At 39.4% G+C, this 20101-nt stretch overlaps 1 protein-coding gene across 1 annotated transcript in view; it reads right to left on the reverse strand.

Moving 5' to 3' along the window:
* The window catches only part of MARCHF1 (membrane associated ring-CH-type finger 1), a 224432-nt gene that overhangs the window by 132549 nt on the left and 71782 nt on the right, over positions 1-20101 (reverse strand). Inside the window, exon 2 of the mRNA XM_054514578.1 lies at positions 17004-17082. The gene's annotated coding sequence lies outside the window, so the exon portion shown is untranslated. The remainder of the gene's footprint in view (positions 1-17003; positions 17083-20101) is intronic.

Here is a 20101-nt window from a genome sequence, read left to right on the forward strand (position 1 = left end):
GCCTAGCTGCTCATTTCCACCAGCACACAAAATTTAAATGGTATTGTCCATGTGCCTCTTCAGAGTAAAAGGTAAATAAAGACACTGCCACACAAAATATTATTTCCCAGTTCTAAAGGACATACACAAAAAAGGGATTTGAATAGCTCTCTAACATAAAGTGGTTCACAGTCTTTATGACAGAAGCATCAAAATTTAGCAAGCAGTGTTCAATTTTGGGTTAAATGCTGCAAACCCGAATCCATTAATCTTAAAGAGTTCCAGCACTGCTTAGTAAGAACGGACTCAAGGTCTTGGCCAGCTTTCAAAGCCAGCTGTCTCGGTCCCTCTGCGAGCCTCTCAGGAGCCCTGGGCCAGTCCCGAGTCGGCCGACAGCGGGGAGACACTCTGTGTGTGTGCCCCGAGGGTGCTGAGGGCACCTGGGCTGGCAGGGGGACACTCTGTGTGTGTGCCCCGAGGGTGCTGAGAGCACCTGGGCTGACAGCGGGGAGACACTCTGTGTGTGTGCCCCGAGGGTGCTGAGGGCACCTGGGCTGGGGGGAGACACTCTCTGTGTGTGCCCCGAGGGTGCTGAGGGCACCTGGGCTGGCAGCAGGGAGACACTCTCTGTGCCCCGAGGGTGCTGAGGGCACCTGGGCTGGGGGGAGACACTCTCTGTGTGTGCCCCGAGGGCTCTGTGTGTGCCCCGAGGGTGCTGAGGGCACCTGGGCTGGCGGGGAGACACTGTCTGTGTGTGCCCCGAGGGTGCTGAGGGCACCTGGGCTGGCGGGGAGACACTGTCTGTGTGTGCCCCGAGGGTGCTGAGGGCACCTGGGCTGGCGGGGAGACACTGTCTGTGTGTGCCCCGAGGGTGCTGAGGGCACCTGGGCTGGCATGGAGACACTCTCTGTGTGTGCCCCGAGGGTGCTGAGGGCACCTGGGCTGGGGTGAGACACTCTCTGTGCCCCGAGGGTACTGAGGGCACCTGGGCTGGGCGCCTGTGCAGCACAAGAGACACCAGAGACATCAGTAGAAGAGAAAGGGCCGACTCTTGGCAGAGGTCAATCCAAGGTTTTATTAGGAGTCCCAAAGGAGCTCCTGCACCTCAGGGGCCTCCTGCCGAGAGCCCCGGGAGATGGGCCAAGGTTCCATTTAAAGGGAGGTGGAAACCAAAAGTAGGTAACATTTTACCAACCAATGAGTGACCCTAAGGGATGGATGCTGGGGGATAGACATTTAGGACAGCGTATGGGGCAAGGCTTGGGGGGCTGACTCCCTGCCTCTGGCTAATCACTCGACAGACCTGGACCGAAACTTCTGGATGGAGGGGATGGGATGCTGAGTGATTGACAGAGAGCCAGGGTGGGGGTTTGGGGATGATCTCATCCCAGGAGAGGGATAACACAGGTAAAGGGAGGGGGGTACAGTCTGGGATAAACCATTTGGGAAAAATATGGGGATACGAAACAAAACTACTTCAAAGTATTACAAAGTATAAAAACAGCTGTCAGTCAGCACAGGAGGATGGGGGCACAATCCTGGAAGACTTAGACAACCTTCTAGATGAGAGCATGAGAAACAGAATGAAGTTCAACAGTACAAGCAACCCAGTTACAGCACTGGTAGAACAGGAAAAAGAAATTGGGCAGCAGCCAGGAGCACAGACTGATTTAAGGATCAGTCTGGATCAGCATATTCCTTTATGAAAGGATAACTGGAAAATGATAGTTATCATCAGCAAAAACATAAACATCGCCCCAGGGAGCACCAACTAAGTTATTTCAATTCTTCTTAGTCCTGTACCAAGTACACCAGTAATTTTCCTCAAAAACTAGACCTTCTTTTTTTCATAGTCTGATTACCAATGTCAAAGAGATCCTGAATTTGAACACAGTGGGAAACTGTTCAAAAAAACCTGCATAAAAGAAAATTATTTCCTAACCCACCTGCTCCTGTTACTAGTCACATATAATTATACTGGAAGACCAGGATTGTTTATTTTTAATGCAGATATTCAGGCACACAGTATTATGCGACAAACTGTGTTCTCAACTGTTATTTGACGAAGAAAAAAAGACAGATTAACAATTTGTGATCAAAAAATTAAAAATCCATTTGTGTGAATATTGAAAGTGTACAGACTTTCAATTTAGAGATTTGCCATGCTTGATAAGCCATGCTCAATTATTTGTTCTGTGAATCTCAGCTGCTAGAATGTTTAATATAAAAAAATGTAAGACATAATTTAAACACACAAATATTCAAACCACTTTTTAAAAATATTTCTTCTCAACTTCCTACAGGTGTCTATTCTTGATTATACTCTATTTTTCCCTTTATTTCACATGGCTATCTGATCTCCTTATAAACATTGCTATATCTCTCCTAATCTCATCTGCTGTGACCCCTTTCTCCTTCTCCAAGCAAAATTTTATCTTTGTCTAAATACTCATATTTCAAAAACTGTAATTTCTGATTTTTGAGTATTTTATTCTGTAACCTGCTTTATTGACAATAACTTAACTTTAAAAAACTTCTCTATCGAACAATTATTCAACCTTATGTCCAATTTGCATCTTGTCTGTCTTCAAAACTTCTCTCACTGCTTCAGAGAGAGGAGGTCTCAATGCCAGGATGATAAGGATGTCATTAAATTACAGCAGCATGAAATTAGAAAGTATCTGTAGAAACTAACATTACAGAGGTGGAAAACTCATTTTAAATTTGCTGGTGGTTTTGACCCAGAAATTCCCCTGGCTTCTTAATTTTAAGATGACTATAAAATGTGAGATTATGCTTCTCTATATGGTATGAAATAGCTTAAATGAATTTTGATATCCAGATTCATTTTAACTCGCAGTTCATCTACAGGATTAACCCACTTTAAAACCACAGATTTCACCTTCTTGGTTGATTTTCTTCACAGTATCATAGAATGGAAAGGTTGGAAGGGACCACAGTGGGTCATCTGGTCCAACCTCCATGCTCAGGCAGGCTCATCAACATGAGCCCAGACAGTTCTTGAGTATCTTCAGTGAGGGAGACTCTGCACCTTCTCTGGGCAACCTGTTCTAGTCACTCACACAGTAAAGAAGTTCTTCCCTGTGTTCAGTGCATCAGTTTCTGCCCATTGCCTCTTGTCCTGTGGTTCAGCACCACTGAGCAGAGCTTGGCTCCACTCTCTTGGCAACCTCTCTTCAGATACTGACGGACATTGATGAGGTCTACTCTCAACTGTCTTTTGTTGAGGCTTTACAGGTCCAGCTCCCTCAGCTTTTTCTTATAAGACAGATGCTCCAGTCCCTTCACCATCTTTGATTTACCTCTAGTGAATCCACGCTGACTACTCCTGACACCTCCTTTTCCTCCATGTGGGTGGAGATGGCCCCAGGATGAGTGTTCCATCATGTTATCAGGGAATGAGGTGGGGCTGATTGTCCAGCAGTTCCTTGGGTCCTCCTTCTTGCCCTCTAGGAAGACTGGGGTGACGTGTTTTTTTCTAATCCTCAGGCTCCTCTCCTCATCACCAAGACCTTTCAAAGACGATCAAGAGCAGTCTAGCTATGCCGTCCAGCTCTCTCAGCACTCACAGATGCAACCATCAGGGCCCACGGACTTGTGGATGTCAAGTCTTCACCACTAGGTGTTCTCTATCCCAATCCTCCTTGACTAAGGGAAAATCCTTCTTACAACATGCCTTTATCCCAGTCTCCTGAGTCAGACATTCCAGAGGGCTGGTCTTGCCAGTGAAGGCCCATGGAAAGCTGGAATTCTGTAACTCAGCCTCCTCTGTGTCCTCTGTTACCAGCGCCCCCCATCCATTTAGTAACAGGCCCACATTACCCTTATTTTTCCTTTTATTATTGATGTATTTGAAGAAGCCCTTTTTGCTTTCCCTGACATCCTTGGCCAGATTTAATTTCAGATGGGCCTTGACTTTCCTTGTCTCATTTCTACTTCGATAACCTCTCTATATTCATTCAAGCAGCCTGACCCTGTTTCCATGGCTTCTGTGTTCTCTGCTTAGGCTCGGGCCTAAGCTCAAGGAGTTGAATAACAGGAGTTATTCATCCATACATATCTCTTGCTGCCTATGCCCAACTTTGCTCATTGGGATGCATCATTCTTGAGCCTAGAGGAAGTGATCTTTGAATATCAGCCAAATCTGTCAGACTCCTCTTTCCTGCAGGGCCTGTTCCCATGGGGTTCTTCCAAGAATATCCCTTAAGAGGCCAAAATTTGCTCTCCTGAAGCCCATGTTTGTGATCTTACTTTCTACCCTACTTCCTCCATGCTAATACTAAACTCAACAATTTCATGGTCAAGGTCTAAATATTTTGTTTAATATAACAAAATTTTTCCTAAGTTTAAAAATAAGCACTATTCTAAGTGGGTGACACTGCTAAATTACTGCCATCCACCTATTGTGTGATTTTGACTTAGAAGGAAGTAATTTGGTCGTATTTGCTTACTTTGTTACCCAGTAGCTCTTTATCTATTTTGCTAACGAATTGAACGTCCTGTGCATTTAAATGCCTTTGGTTTCATTCTGTAAGGAAATTATTGATGTTTTTCAATTAAAGTGTAAGCCCAGAAGGAACTGATGCCTGACTGATAGCTGGGGTCAGCAGCCTTGTTTTCCTGAGTAAACAGCTATGAAGAACAGAACCTCAATGTAAATGAGCCACCAGAGGGAGCTCATCCAGCCTGCTGAGTATAATAGAACTATATTGACATTGGCAAAAGTTAATTAAACATCTTTACAGGGGTCACTGAGTTCAAAACAAAGCACATTCCCTGGCTGAAACTCTACATACCTGAGAAGCTAATGAAATCAGAAAAAGTTATTTCTTTAACAAACATGGAATGTATTTCAGATTAAATAAAGATAATTAAGTTTAGAAATCTGTGATACAGCATTCTTCTAAACAAGCACAAGACTTTTATTCATCCATCTTTGTTTTATCCAGATAAGAACGTCAAAGTCTTATTAAACTAAAGACCAAAAAAAAACAAAAGGACTAACTTTGCAATTGAATCTTAAAATTGTGAAAGTATACCAAAAGCAGAGTCACATAACTAGTTCAAAGATATTAATTTCCAGTCAAATACAGTTCGGCATTACGATGCTTACCTACTTCTGTAATCAGTTATTATACTTGGATGGATATTGCCATACTAACTTAGAGTTTATTATCACAATACAGTTTTCTCATTTTAAATTGTAGCAGTTCAGAAAACAAATCCCTCAACTTCCTGTTCTGAAGGATCCAATGCTTACTTTCAAACTTGAGAACATTTTTGAAAAGCAATACTGAAATAAACTTATTCAGATTTTTGCTTATTGACCAAGGAATCAGGAGAGCAGGAGGTAATTTTGTCTGTTACTTTTCCATGAATCTCAACATCTAAGAGTGGTTAATTGAGCAGGGCACATGCAGGAGAAAAAAGTCAATAAAATTATTTCCTAAAGGAAAAGCACCCTCCAACATAAACTCCCAGGCTTATCATTGCAACTCTCCCTATGTATTTCTGAAGATTATTATAATAATATTCCTTATAAATTAACACACCTCTTCCACAGATTTAATTCTATATTTGTGTTACTCCCACTACCAGCTTTCTAAACATTGCAAGATTAATTTGATCGTACTTTTATCTTACCTCTGCCTGCATGCCTTGCTTTGGAAGATAAGATTAAATGTAATGTGCTATTTGATTTATCTCTTCTTTCAGGCTTCAATAAAAAACTGAATTTTTACCAATACCACATAAAAGTAGTACTTTTTGGAGTTAAGTCCCAAGAAACGTGAGGATACCATGAAAAGCACTTGTTCTGTAATCACACTCCTACTTAACCACTGGAAGAAAATCCAGCCTAAGAAGATCCAATACCAGTTATAGTTCTTTTAAGTTCCACTAAGCACTTGAGAGTGCCCACCTCCTCCACACAGCTATTTCACCTTTGGTGAGCGTGATTTTTCATCATTTGCCCATAGCAATCAAAAACAATCAGGGAAAAAAGTTACAATTGCTCTCTAGTACACTTTCTGAAGTAATCTTTTCCAGGAATATTTTCAGATATAAGTAACTTTTTTCTTGTTTTTCTCACTGAAAAACTGCATTTTTTAAGAGAGTCAGAAGTAGTTATTAAGAGCCTAAATTAACAAAGGGTCAGATTTGTCAATTTCCTGATGAAAAACATCTAATAAATTCATTTTCAGGATTGAAATAAGATTTACTACCCATCCCCCTTGCACTATAAATAAATGTAGTTTCTTCACATCACATACTGATTAAAAGTTTACTTTGTACTGCTGAGCATCTTACTGATTACCATTACATTATCAATTGTCAGACACATTTTTATAGTGCAACAGTTTAAGACTCCCTGGGAGTGACTTCCAAACACTAGCAACAGCTCCCATGCCATTTATACTCTGCAAAGGAAAACCCAATTTCATAAAGCTCAGCTTCATGAAAGTAAGAGTCTTCATCTCCCATCCTCTAAGCAGCAAAGATATCCCAGATCTGAAAGTCAGGATTATACTGTAACACCTCCAAGATGTGAAACCACTCCCACCTATCTGCTTCTGGGATTTAAAAGCAACCATTAAACACAGGAGCAAAATCACTGCCAGAAAATCTACTATGATCTTATTAAAAAACTATCCTTTTCACTCTAGTGATGAATTTAATCTACACTGAATATCTTTGAAAATTTTCTTGATTTGTCCTTTGCTTCTTCAGAGAGAATTACCAGAAAAAAGATACACTGGATATCAAACATGCTTCATGACATTAACAAATTGGTTTAGATTAAAATAAGAGAAATCTAGAAACAGAAAATATTTTTGAAGCAGAAACTTAGTATTTTCTGAAGTTAGCAGAATCTCCATTTTAGCCAAACATTTTTGGAGGGAGATTTTAAAAATTCCTTCAGGGAATCTTGCAAAGGTACCATTTCCATGGTTCCCAGAAGGATGAGTCTCAAAGCACCTTGAACAAAGTCTGTACCTTAAAATATTCATAAAAATTATTGAGGCCCTTTTTTCTAACATTGTGTATTGATAAACACTTTGTAGATACTAGTATTTTAAGAATAATTTACCTTAGAATAATATTCTATCTCATAAACAGATTGTAGAATTTCCTCCTACTTGGCTTTTGCTCCCTCCCTCCTATATTCTTCAGCTGCCTGACAAGGTATTTTATCACCTAAATCTCATCCCACTGGACTTTTCCAGCTTAAGCAGTAAACTTAAACCAACTTAATCGAAACGCAGAGCTTTCTTATCTCAGCGAAATTCTCATTTCAGATAGAAAACGCAGTTAAAAATGACCCCTTGCTAGATGATTTTCCTTCGCTGGCAGTAAGGAAAACTGAAGTGACACAAAACAGAATAAGACCTATAATTACAATACTGTAACGTTCATTTACCAGAAAGACTAAAAAGCTGCTGTCTGTAAGACACAAAGCAATGAATGAAGCAGTTTTGTTCTCTCCTATTACTCAGCTAAGAATGAAATACTTCCCACAGCCCTGAGCTGTTGCAGTCCCACTAGCTTAAAAAAGCTACAAGACTGTGTCAACTAAGCCACAGCTATTAGTGGCACTGGGTCAAGAGTTTCATTGCATTTGTGACGCAAAGGAAAAATTTTCCCTTACTGCTGCACACTGTGCAGCCCACCCTGGATCCAATTAATAGCAGGTACAAATCCCTTTTTAGATCAAGTGCCCTACAGTTGCAATTTTTGGAACTGTTTGCTTTAGAAAAGCGTTGAAATTTCCCATTGTTGCCTGAGCATGAGTCCCTGGTAGCACATGAGTAACAAAAAGCTGAGAGCTGCCCTTCTCTGAATTGCAGAGCCCAGTTTACTCAAGGCAGAGGATGACTACGGGCATGACGCAGGCAGGAGCATCTGCTTTCTATGCTGTCTGCTCAGCTACGGGTGCAATTTCTCCATTTCACCAACACTCCTCTTTTGTTTGTTTTTGTTTGTTTGTTTTAAGTGACTTTCCTTGTCAGCTTCTTGACAGGCAACTTTCAACCAGAAAATAGGGGATAAAGGACAGAACTACTCAGCTGTGTTTAAAGAAAAAAGCTACTACTGTAAAACTCTATTTTCAACCCACATGTTCTTTGTATATTTAGATGTCAGGCACTCCTACAGGAAAAAATATTTCTTTATATGTGTGCCATGTCTAGAAAATTAGAAACCCAGTCTAAATAAAATTAAAACTTTCAGGCTGTATTAACATAAAATTACATTTGTTAAAAACAATAGAAAGGATAAAAATTCTCTTATTTCAAAGAATGATTGCAACCCTTTCCACCTCACACTCCTTGCAATATTACCAGTGCTCAACCTAGGTCTGTAAATACCACCTCTTCTTCCATTCAGGGATAACAATTCTGAAAACATCTAAGCATGGGTATTGGGGTATTTTTCCTGCAACAAGCAAAGGAGACTATTGCTATGGCTTATTCTAACATCAAGTAAGAATATATATATACACACACACATATCTACACACATTTATACACTTACATAGGTGCAGCCTAACAATGCTGCAAGGTCATGAACAGTCACTATGAGACTCCCACCCAGCAGGTTCACTTAAGCAGTATGAAATCTACAAAACTTCCACCTGCAAAAATATTGATGAAAAAGACAGATCAGCCAGCTGGAGGAGATGAAGGATGAAGAAGAAAAGTGAATAAAGTAATAAAAGATGCACAGAAGAAGTAGGTCAGAAACAGGAAGCAAGACCCTATTAAATGAAATTGTAAGGAATACATTTCATGAATTGTAAAAGGCTGGCATTCTCATAGCCTAAAATCAGTACAGCTTAGTTAAGTCAGATTACAGCTTTAGTTAAAGTCATAATTACATTAAGAATCAGAAGATGCTTAGACACTTTGTTGATGAAATTGTTTATCGTATACATTAGCAAAATACAAATTTAGGTCTCAGATGAGACTTATAAGAGCTAATAAGATAATTTTTAGTTTTTACTGGTTAAGAATACATCTCTCTAGATGAGTTGACATCTGTCTGCTTCAAAGTGTTCAACACACCATCGTTCACTTAATAATAACAATACTAGTAGGAGTAGCATAGCTGTACTTAAATGCATTTCCCAAATAGAACAAAATTCTTATTCATGGTGGCATCTTTGAAAACTTATTTATGTGCACAATTAAAAACATTGCGCATCAGAGAAGTCTTCCAGGAAAAAAAAATAATAATAGCTTCCTTTTATATATTTTTGTCTCATAATTCTGCTTATGCATAGGTCTTCTCTATTTTGTATATTTAGCTCCATTAAAATACAGTATGATTTACTTAGGGGGAAAAAAGAAAAAAAAAGCAACATAATTTAAAAGATACTCAATCTCTTCCAAAACAAAAAAAATCTCAGTCTATGGTCAGAAAAGAATTGCTGTGATTTTGCTTTCCCAAGAGCTGAACATCAGCTTTCAATCTCCCTTTGTGAGCAATGCAGTTAGATTTTGTCAGCTCTCAGGAAATGTCTTCATTATATCACCTCACACAAAGACAGCTCCAGTCTGACACACCAGCACTGCCACTGCCAAGTCAGTACACGTGAGGGCAGAGCCCTCCTCAGCCCCAGCCTTCCAGTGCTACAGCTGGGCTCCTCCACCACAGGAGAAGGCTCAGCTGTTCGTGTGTGAGTAGATGGCAGCCAGCCTGTTACTGAGCTGGAGGAACCAGGAGACACTCCTGATGGGAGCACCCAGGGAACCCAGGCTGTAAGGGTCACTCCAGGATCTTCCTGCCCACTGTCAACTGAGCCAAAGTGAGTCATTATAGATAATTAATCTACTTCTTTAACATGCACACTGCTCTCACCTCTTCAAGGGATCATTTCAATATGAAAGCCAAGTTTATTTCAAAATGGAAGTTGTTGCTATCCTGTTTCTTTGATGTATATACACTGGAGAAATAGTGTATATACACAATCTAACCCTTAGCCATATAAAGTGTGTACAGTCTACTTTCCAAAGCAACAACTCGCCTCTGCAAAGCTAGATGTCTGGACAAATTTCATGCTCTGAAATCAACAGAGAAAATTAGTGCTGTCAGTGCTAACAGCCTCAGGAATTAACTTTCTGGACACTTAACACAAATGAGTTTATCAAAGGAAGTTTTCACTTTAGCAGGAATGACTTCTGCAAAACATTCCAGGAACGGTATTTTCCAAATGAATATAACATTAATACTCATCATTCCTCTCTGACTTTTGCAGTGCCAGATGGCTCAGCAGGAAATCCCCACACACATGAGGAATCACACACACCTCTAAGTCCAGCCATGTCTCCAACCTCTAACAAGATGACCAAGACATGTTGCAGGGTGTACCTGCTAAGAAATTATAGCCTTAACTACAGTTGCAACTGTGAGTTTTAGCTATTTATACACAAAAAGTACCACCTATCAGGACTATTTTTCCAATTGTATCACTAATAACAAGACAATTGAACATGGAAAGGCCAAGGATTGCAGCAACACGTATGCAATAGTAATGAGAGGTGGCAATAGTGCACAAAACCTTGTTTTCTCAAGATCTTCTAGCCAGCTCTGTATGATGCAAATTATGTACACTGCTAGGCTATTCAACCAAAAAAACCCACAAGCTGCTGATGCCCCCCCAGCTCCTAGACAACAGAAAGCTGCAGATAGCAACACAAGCAGACAAGTTTTGCTTGTTTATTTACTTTTAGAATATAGGCTTTTTCACTGATTGATCACAAAAGCAGAAACACATCAGTATTCCTACTGCCTCCCTGTCTGTTTGACAGTAATTTCTAATGTCACTCTTCAGGTTGTCTTCTGTTAAACAAACCCTCTGCTAATAGTCACAGCCACAAACCAAGAGCTGTACAAAGAGGGTATCTTGAAGAGTGGGGGGTACAAAAATCATATAAAATCTAAAACATACAAACAAGCTATCAGAGATTACTGCACAGCTGGAAGTCAATGCTCTCACAATGCACACATGATTTAAAAAAGGAAACAAAAACAGCTCAATCTTGCAGCTACACAGACCTGACATTAATGCTAAACTAGTTAATTGAGGAGCAAAGCACCTCTTGACATTCTAACTATTTTCTAGCTAGCAATTTCTTATGATTCATGCAGTGTAGGTTTACCTGAAATAGACTACAACAAGAAACTGCAATCAAAGTAATTACAGAAGTATGAATTTGCCTCTCCCATTCAAGTTTAGAGGCAAGAGCTTACACATTTTTTTCCAGGAAACAGTGAATCCTTAACCCATTCTCACATGAATCAGCCCATAAAAACAGAGCTGTCTTTGGTCCATTACATTAATCAATAATTATCCTCTAGCTCCGTGGAAGGCACAAGAAGGCCACAATCATGACAGTCCTTCCAACACTATCAGTGGTCTAAAACAAGAGTAATCCCGCAGAATGACATTTCCTGAGACAATCACCTAAAACCTGCCTTCAGAGGAGGAAGACACAACACTCAGTGTTGTTGTCATCAATTTTTAGGCAACATGAAGGAAATAAATGGAAGTTGCTTCTCTACCAATGTGAGGTTTCTCAGGAGTGCTCTGCGTTCAGTGGGTCCAAAGGAGCTCCCCAGAAAGAAGTGTGCTTCTGTGGGCACTCTGGAGGTCCTGACGCCCCCCTTGCACCTCTGTGACAACACAACCTTTCCACACTGTAAATTATTGGTACTGGAGTTGAGCCTTTTGTCTGCTGGGAAGCTGAATAAAGTTTTCTACTTGAAGCCAGATAATATGAGATGTAGACATACAACATAATACCACATCTCACCTAAAACTGGTGTATTTGTTAAATTTGTTAAAATAAAGAATTTTCTTTGTACTTTTTCTGGTATCATTAAGAATCTCATTCTAAAGTGCATTATTCTTTGCAGGACAATTACTTGCAGACTCAGAAAAAAAATTTCATGGGCTCTCATTCCCAGGTAACCTTTCCTGTCAAAGGACTAAGTGTGGAGTAATATTCAATGAGTGTAACAAGCAGGCTAAAAATGACAGGCTACACATCAAAGCTCATTCCTTTCCTCCCAAGCTACTTCTGCAGCATGGTCAAGACAGTCAAGAGGAATAGATGCAAATTCAGTCTTGAGAGAGGCTGAGAAGCCAAATCTTGTTGCACTATTTGGAAGCATATACTGTACCCACACTGTGCCAAATGAGGGAATCAAAACATTTATAACTTTACCCATCCATTCTCTAAACCTACACATAATTACCCAGAAACCTACTAATGATAAAATATATAGAATTAATATATATTTGCACAACACTGAAAATAAACTAATAAGTTTCTTCTACTGAATTTGAAAAACTTTAAACCAATCAAAAATAACAACTATTGTTCAGAGGTACTCACATCTTGTATCATTTTCTTTCTTTCCTCCCCCTGGACCTCAATTTTTTTATTTATTGAAACAGACTATCTTATCTTCCCTTCCTGAGAATTCTTTCCAATATTTTTTTTCTTTTGTTTGTGTTTTTTTCCCCATCAGCTCTTTTTCAACTTTAGCACTGCTTAGGTCATGAGGACCCACCAAACTCTTAATTTTTAAGGCATCTCAGAGAACTCTCCTGCTTTCCTTAAGTTCAGCAGCTAACGAAGCCATGCCTGGTGGACTACGAATGCTGTCTGTGCACCTGTGTTGATATCTACAGCACCATCTTGCTGTCTACACATGCATTTTGACCTGAGATTTAGGAAGTTTATGCCTAGAGAAAATATTAACTGTATATTGACTGTAAAGAATAAAATATTATGGTTTAGTTTAATCAATGCTCTTTACTGTGTCAACATATTTAACTTACAGGACGCTTTTCCCTGACCACTACTTTCAGTGAATATTAGGTACCACATACTTTTTAAAACAAAGAAACTTCATGGAGCCTGTCCCCTTATTTCACCTTCAGCAAATCATAGTTAATAGGTCTGATTTTAACAAAGCATGAAATTACACCTCAGCACAGCAAATTAACAAGCAACAACAGGGACAGCTGTTGTATTTCTTGTTGTCATCATTTCAGATATATCTATTTATATTCCTCAGTATACCCCTTATTAAAAAAATCTACATAATAAGTAATGAAGCAAAACATGAAAGACCTTTGCAATAATTCTATTCTCCTTACTCTGCAATTTAGGTTTGTACACACTTATGATCAGGAAGATGCTTATAGTATGCAGAAATGCTACAATTAAAACTTGTATTTCCCTGAATGTAATGACAGAAGCTGACATGAACACATATGCCAGCTAACACCTGATATTAAATTTCAAATCTAAGTTCAGTTCAGAATGACAAGAGGTAGGCATAGGGAGAGCAGGGAAGATTCACTCCCTGGTGATCAGTGAAACCTTAATTAGAGCTGTGCATGACACTCCTTGAAAATTAATGTGCTCTTAAGGTACTGGAATTTTCTACAGCAAAAAAAGCCTGTGTTAGTGTTCACCGGTTTCCATAGACAGTACTTCAATTCTTACTACTGATTTTGGTAGTGTCTTTTGGGGTTTTTTTTAGTCTTTTCTTTTGCTGCACTTTCACTGGACTCTCACCAGGATCTCCATATAATTGACCCAACCTTGTAGCTGTGAATGAAGAGAAGGTATTCCATATGTATTTTTTCCCCGAGAGGGCATGAGAAGAATAGGAGAAAAAGCTAAGTTCTCAAAGATTCCCTTCTCAAAGGGAATTACTCAAAGAAAATGAGGAACACTTGATGCTGTGCATCAACAAACATGCCTTTCCTAAATGGGAATAATTTATTGTGCAAACAGAATATTTCTACTCTTACATTTCTGTCAAGGTGAATGGCTATCATATTAAGAACTTCTGGTTCATATTTAGAACTTCCAGTTCTTCTATAAACATACAGCAGTTGACTTTGTGCTACTCCTTATTTTACACAGAACATATGATGTGTATAATTTTGATCTTTAGGCACGGGACTGAAATATTACTTTGATTGTGACTAGCTGAACATAGAAGAATCCAATTGCAGGGGGAAGGTAGAAAAAGATTCTTATTTATTTGTGGCTTTTCAGTACTTAAAGGGAGCTTATAAAAGAGAGGAAGAGTAACTTTTTACACAAGTGGGAAATAAGACAAGTGGGAAGAGTTTTAAACTAAAAGAGGGGAGATTTTGATTGGATGTTAGGAAGAAATTCTTTCTTCAGAGCTAGGAAGGCACTGGAACAGGTTGCACAGAGAAGCTGTGGCTGCCCCATCCCTGGAGGTGTTCAAGCCCAGGTTGGATGGGGCTCTGAGAAACCTGGTCCAGTGGAAGCTGTCTCTGGCAGGGGAACTGGAATGGGATGACCTTTATGGTCTCTTCCAACCCAAACCATTTTATGATGCTATGATTTGTCAGCCAGCTAATATTAATAGAAATAATACATGGAAACTCCTTTTGAAATTAAAATATAACAATTACAAAACTGTTCATACTTAATTGCTGTCACAATCTACAAATCTCAATGAGTTATGTTGTTGCTTGTCTGTACATCATGACAGCCAATCTTACAATACTAGTTAATTAATTCAGAATACTGGCAGGTTCATTAAATGTATAACAGAGAAGCTTCTAATCCATATAAAAATTAGAAGTATGGAATTATTTCTAGCAAAAAGACAAATAAGTTAGAACTATGTAATGGTTAAAAATGCTAGATTTCTCTGTCTTGTAGCAACCTGTACTCATAAAATAATTATAATAACAACAACAACATCCCTTTCCTCCCTATGATGTTTTTTTCTGTTTACACCAATACAATGGTTGAGTATATGAATTACAAAATCAATTGCAGTCTACAGTAAGAAATATTATTGGATATTGCCAGCTCTTTAACCAGACTTCAGAATTCTCTATATACAGTAATAGACAATGTTTCAAATATTTTAGATCAGGAAAAAATACACTTTTCTGCTATTTTGTCCTCAAATGCAGTCACACTATTAAAACCAGCATGTTTGCAGCATTTCAAACAATGCATTTTTTGTCTGGGAAGCTGTAAATGTACTTTATTGCTCAGTGTGCAATACAACACTTAGCATTTGCATCCTGTCAGGGACTTTTCTCCATGTTCTCACCTATGATTTTTCAAAGTCACTTCCAAGCACTTTTGTCCCAACTGTTGTCTTATCTTCACTGAATATAAATATCTCTAATGGATACACATCCACCCACATGCACACATATAAAAATAAAATACTAGGATCTCTCAGGGAGATATGAAGAAAATAACAAGAGCAATTAATTGAAAGAGAAGACAAAACTGAAATAATTTAGCCTATTCTACCTCAATCTTATCTCTTATCATTTGTGTTCTTTTAAGGCTACTGTTATGATACTGCAAATCCACCTGACTAATGCTAAGTAATTAAACCTCTCAAATAATACTGAAAATCTGACTAATTCAGTTATTAAGACAGCATTATCAGAGGAGCACTTTTTCTTCTCTCTTCCTTGACTAATTGTAGAAGTCTCCTTGAATTATCCTGAAATAGCCCATCTGGATTCTTCAACAAACCTAAATAAATGCTCCAATGTTGGAGTAATTTTAATGAACTTAGGATAACACAGGTCAATTGCTGAAGCTGCACCAGTACTTTGTGAATATTTACATAACAAAGACATTCTGTTTCTACTTTACAACCCAAAGTGCAGAATTCAGATTTTAATTTCTAACAGATTTGCTTATATTGGTACTTATTTTATGGTTGTCTCAAGTTACATCAGAGTGGTAAAGAGACAAAGAAGCACATTTTGAAGAAAATCAAATAAATATGAGCAGGTTTTCTGAAGCTTCATAAGGAGCTTGAAACGTGGAGGGCTAGTGTTTGCAAGCTTTTATTAGGTTGAAGATTTTATGTCAAACTAAATTACCTATGCTGCCCTTGTACAGGCGTTGCTGCTACTTTAAAATAGAGTGCTAGATAACAAAAATAATCTGAAATTATTACTTTTAAAGGATTAAACCCCTACTTATCAGTTTTGAAACGTTTTTCAGTAGTGCTTTCCCCCTTATAATTTTCAAGAACTTGCTATCTAGGTGATGCATAGTTCAACTATGATAATTACATACAAAAGGGAAAAAATTAACACATTGCTGAAATTGTAGCTTGCAAACTCCCAATCTCCTTCAGGCTATACTTTTTTGGCATATTTACATATTTTCAAATTATATCTTTTGACAGGGACTAAGAACTTCTGTATTCTGTTCTAAGCTCTGACACAACCCACATGAATCTGTCAAAAATCAAGCTTAATGGTTTTGGTTCCTTGTGTAAAATGGATCTTTTAATATTTTTCTTGCAATTTTGCTAGGAGAGCAAGTTCACATCTCCCAATTTAAATATTTTGATGTAGATAATTAGACTCAGGATGAAAGCCACAGTTTAAATTCATAGGTGGAGTTTGTTGTGAAATACATACAAAATTAAATGAGTTCATTTTAGCTTGAAGAAAATTCTTTGCTACAAGTGACACAATTGTAAAGGGCACTATCATATAACTTAATAACTCTGAATCCCAAAGATGTCTCAGTCACAGCAGGCACCTGCATATGAAATCTTTGCAAAGAGCTTTTAGTGGTAGTTTCACACTCTCATACAAGTTTGAATAATTTTTACCCTTTACTTTTAAAATAATTTCTGAAAAACAAGTAATTGCAGTTTAGAATGCATCCCAGTGGATGCAAAATCTGTAATGAAACAGCACGAAAATCTTGCTTGTTGGACTCTAAACCTTAACAGGTTTTACAGAAAATGGGAGATTTAGTTATTTACTTAGAGTAAAATGTTTGTTTGGGCTTTACTAAAATAGAGAAAGTGAATAATAGCACATGTTACCACATAATGCACTTGGAAAGGTTTTCTTCACAATTAAGCTGCAAGTCAAAATGCTAAAATAAAGTCTTTTTTTCCCACCACAGTATAACATTTAACAACAGAAAAGAAGAACTTACAGGTAAAGCAATCTTTTAGAAAGTTTCTGCTATGACAGAGCTTCACATGACCTTTCACATTACTTCCTGGGTTCATTTCCTAGAAGAAATAGAAACAAGACACACATGAAACCAGTTGCAATGTTAAAATAGTGTTTATTTCATTGCCTTAAAACAGGTTACGAAGCAAGGTTTGGGAGAACTTTGTAGGCTGGTGTCTTCCAAAAGGCATAACCTAAAGTAAAAATTCTGGACTTGAAAGGTAATCTTAAATAATTTTCATCAAATCCTGTACCAAATACTGATATCCATTATCTTTCTGTAGACTTTCAGACTGATTTGAGATCACTCCTTGACCTTCCTGAGCACAGGGAAACCACACATGATCTTTCCTCTATTCATCACACTGGTGCAAAAAGCCTTTGCATAGCCAGCTAACCCATATGGCATTGGTAGGATAACATTCAAAAATAAACAAAGCTTAATAAAACAAAACAAAAAAAAGCCAAAATGTGTGATTAGTTCTCCAGCAATGTTTTTATACATATTTGTTCACAAAACAAAGAGTAAAATACATAAAACACTTAACTGAAATAGTTTCTCATAAGAATAGCAAATACAAGCGCTGTCCTACAAGGGACGTTAGCCAGCAAAAGAATGGAGGTGCAGAGACACCTCTGGTGGGCATTTGCAGCAGGAAGCTCCCTGCTGAGGGGAGGTGAATCCCACAGCTGCTGCTTGGGGAGGTTTGCAGCCTGCTGGAGACTCAGGTCAGGACATTGCAAAGGGCTGCTGCAGACTATGATCCTGTGCTGCTCCTCCATACGAGCACCAAAAATTACACCAGAGGCAATGAAGAAAGCACTGAGCATTGATTATGCTGCTGATTATGTGGGGGGGTTGGGGTCAAGTGCATGGAGACTCCAGGCAGTTTTCCCCTCAATCTTTCCAGAAAGGCAGAAGGGTGAAAAAGGAAGTAACAGATCCCATAAGAATTTGTTGCGCAGCTGGTGTGGGCTATGGGGCTTTAGATTTTAAACAATCACGGGATATTCTACAAGGACAGAGGATGGTTGTCCACATAAGCGGAGAAAAACATTTTGACAACAGGCTGGCCAATCCAGTAATGAGAATTCAAACTAGGAATAGCAGGAGTAGGAAAGCATGAGCAGCAATCAAGAGAGGAAGTAAAGTGCCAGGCTGGCAAGCAAAGAGTATGGGGTAATGTCAACAGGAAGAAATTTGTAAGCAAAAAACCAGGGCTGTAGGGGTCCCACCCCAACTGTGTACATGTAGATAGGGAAATGCCTTCCAGGCAGAATTATGGTAAAGGTATTCTATCTTTTCTGGGGAAAAATCATGCTTTTGTGCCTCTTCAAACAGCCTGTTTGCTAATGCACACAGCAGAGCAAACAGGACAAATTAAGAGGTCTGCATGCAGTAGAAGAATTTCAACTTTACTGGGATCACAGACATGGGTAGTTTCAGCTGGTGCTGTGCAGCATAAGGAAGGCTATGGGCAATGGTCTCCCTGTCACAAGATATAATGAAAAGATATCTCCTGATGGAGACTGTCACAAAAGCTATGAAGAAGGCCAATACACTAAATGCCCTGTTCATCTCACTCTTTACTGATAAAACCATCCCTCAGCTATCTCAGGTCCCTGAAAACCATAGGAAAGCCTAGAGCAAGGCAGATTTCCTCTCAGTGGAGGAGAGACAGGTTAGGAAGCATTTAAACCAAATGGACACACACAGATCCATGGGCCATAATGAGATGCACCACACATATCGAGGGTTGGCTGATGTCATTGTGAGAGCACTCAAACACTGAAAGATCAAAAAGGATAACAGAGATCAAGGTGAGGGGAAGAAACTCTGAGAACTGGAAGAGAATAAATATCACCTCCACTTTCAAGAACTTAGTCCCAGCCTCACCTCAACTCCTAGGAAAGGAATGGAGAAAATAAACCTGAAAGCCATTGCAAAACAGAGGAGGGATAAGAATGTATTTGGACATGGTAAGCATGAATACATGGAGGGGAAATTGTGCCTGATCAACCTGATAGCCTTTCACAATGAGAAAGCTGATCCAGTGGACAAGGACAGAACACTGAACATTGCTTATCTTGACTTTAATAATGTTTCTGTCACAGCCTTGCATTGTCTTCTGCCTGAAAAACTGATGAAACACAAAACAGATGAATGGAGAGTAAGGCAAACAGAAAAGTGACTGAATTGCTGGCCAAAAAAGGTTGTGGATCAGCACCACCAAGTTCACTGGAGGACAGTCATCAAAGGCACACACCAAGTGTCAATACAAAAGCCAATACTGCTCAGCAACTCATCAATAACTCACAAGTTGAGACAGAATTCATGGATAATACAAAACTAAGAGTAGCTGATACATGGCAGGTTGTCCTGGCATTCAGAAAAACCTTGACAGGCTGAGGAATGGGCCAAGAGTGACCTCATGAGCTTCAGTACAGGGAAAAGGTGAAGTGCTGCACTTGGCAGGAATAATCCATGGATGCTGGCAGAAAAGGACCTGAGGGACAACAAGCTGGCTGTGAGCCAGCAGTGTGCTCTTGCAGCAAAGAAGCTCCACAGCAACCCTCACTGCACGAGGAAGAGCATCACCAGCACACTGAGGGAGAACATCCCTCCCCTCTGCTCAGCACTGCTCAGCCATCCTGAATGCTGCAGTGGCCAGCCCAGAACTGGGCCCAAGAGAGACAAAGAGTTACTGCAGCAAGGCCAGCTAAAGGAGGTAAGTAAAGGATTGGAGCACTTTTTGTATGAGGAGAGGCTGTGAGAGGTGGGGGCCTTGAGAAGAGAAGGCTCAACAGGATCTGTCCTACACTTACAGACACCTATCAGTGGCAGAATAAGGAAGGCAGAACTTTTCTCAGTGGTATCAAGTGAAAGGACAAGAGACAGCAGGCACAAATTAAACACAAGATATCCCATTTAAATAACATAATGATTTTTTTTTTCTATGGGGGTGGTCAACCAATGGCACAGGATGCCCAAGATGCACCTCCATCCTTGCAGATATTCAAAAGCCCACTGGGCACAGTCCTGGGCAATGTGTGCTAGGTGACCCCGTGACCCTGCTC

The sequence above is a fragment of the Molothrus ater genome, chromosome 4, assembly GCF_012460135.2.
Source record: "Molothrus ater isolate BHLD 08-10-18 breed brown headed cowbird chromosome 4, BPBGC_Mater_1.1, whole genome shotgun sequence".
In the NCBI taxonomy this organism is placed as follows: domain Eukaryota; kingdom Metazoa; phylum Chordata; class Aves; order Passeriformes; family Icteridae; genus Molothrus; species Molothrus ater.